General features: G+C 44.7%; 1 pseudogene; it reads right to left on the reverse strand.

The window, feature by feature from the left end:
• Nucleotides 1-253: 253 nt before the first annotated feature.
• On the reverse strand, nucleotides 254-1,104 carry LOC128779841 (ADP/ATP translocase 2 pseudogene; annotated as a pseudogene).
• Between the last annotated feature and the right edge of the window lie 200 nt (nucleotides 1,105-1,304).

Raw genomic sequence — 1,304 nt, forward strand, 5'->3', positions numbered from 1 at the left:
TTATTTCTTCAAATTAGTTGTTTATCAAGAGTGACTGAAATAAAAAATTTAATTGAGTCCCATCATTATCATGGAAATGGCTTTAAAAGAAAAGTGGTCAGATGAATATTATTGCTTCTTATTTTCAAGCAGTAAATAGCTGCCATTGATAAATAGATGGCCAACAGTCTGTCCAGAATGCTCAAGATATGGTACATAATGCAACATGCCTGTTCACGTTGGAGGTCGAGGGGAGGGAAGACTAGGAAATAATTTATGTGAACTTCTTGACTCCATCATACAAGACAAGCACAAAAGCACCACCCATCCCTCTGACAACATGGGACCATGCACCCTTGAAAAGGCTTTGCCTACTTGATCACCAGCAATATTCCAGCAGTCGAGCGAGCCTGTGTACATGATATCAGTTCCTTTGCGCCCTGACTGCATCAGCACGCACTCACAAACAGTGTCAAATGGATAGGAAGCCAACCCAGGTGATGAAGATGTGAGCATTCTTGGGATCTGGAAGCATTCCCTTTGCATGTCTCAGATATTGAAGTAGGCAGCTCGGTAGATGATAATACCCTGCACAGACACATTAAAGCCTTGGTACGGACCTCTAATCCAACCAGATCTGTAGATCTCAATGAAGCAGTCATTGAGGTCTTTGAATTCCCTTTCAGCTGCAGCTTTACCCATATCAGTGGCTAGACAAGTATGGGAAAAATCCAGAGTGTATATAAAAGAGAGTGAGGTGGCCCCAGTGGCACCACCTGATGCCAGATTCCCTGCAAAGAAGCACCAAAACTGTGTTCTCTCATGCACAGCACCCAGGAAGATCTGCTTGTATTTATCTTTAAAGGCAAAGTTGAGAGTCTGGGAGGGGATGTAGCTGATGACATTGGCCAGGTTACCATACCAGAAGGACAGGATTCCCTTCTCCTTGGGGGTACAAACCACATAGTCTGTAATGCTTGTATCTAAGGTGATTTGCTTGCTGGCATGCTACACGTGCAGCAGCAGCTTGACCCACTTGATCGACACTACCACTGTCTTGGTGATGGCCATGGCCAATCCACCTGCCAGGAAGTCCTTGGGGAAAGACAGAGCAGCATCTGCCATGTTGAAAGGAAAGAAGGGGTGGGGTGACAGCGGGACTGGGCTCATAACCAGCTGGAACTCCAGAGCTATAGATAGCCACAGTCTTAAAGATCAAGAACAAATGACGGAAGGACTGTTGAAGGACCTCTTCATTGAATGGAACAAAAGTAACAAATTCCAGAAGGGCCTATATTATACATGGAGAAGATTCTAATGACCTG

This window comes from Desmodus rotundus, chromosome 13 (assembly GCF_022682495.2).
Source record: "Desmodus rotundus isolate HL8 chromosome 13, HLdesRot8A.1, whole genome shotgun sequence".
Taxonomy (NCBI): Eukaryota; Metazoa; Chordata; class Mammalia; order Chiroptera; family Phyllostomidae; genus Desmodus; species Desmodus rotundus.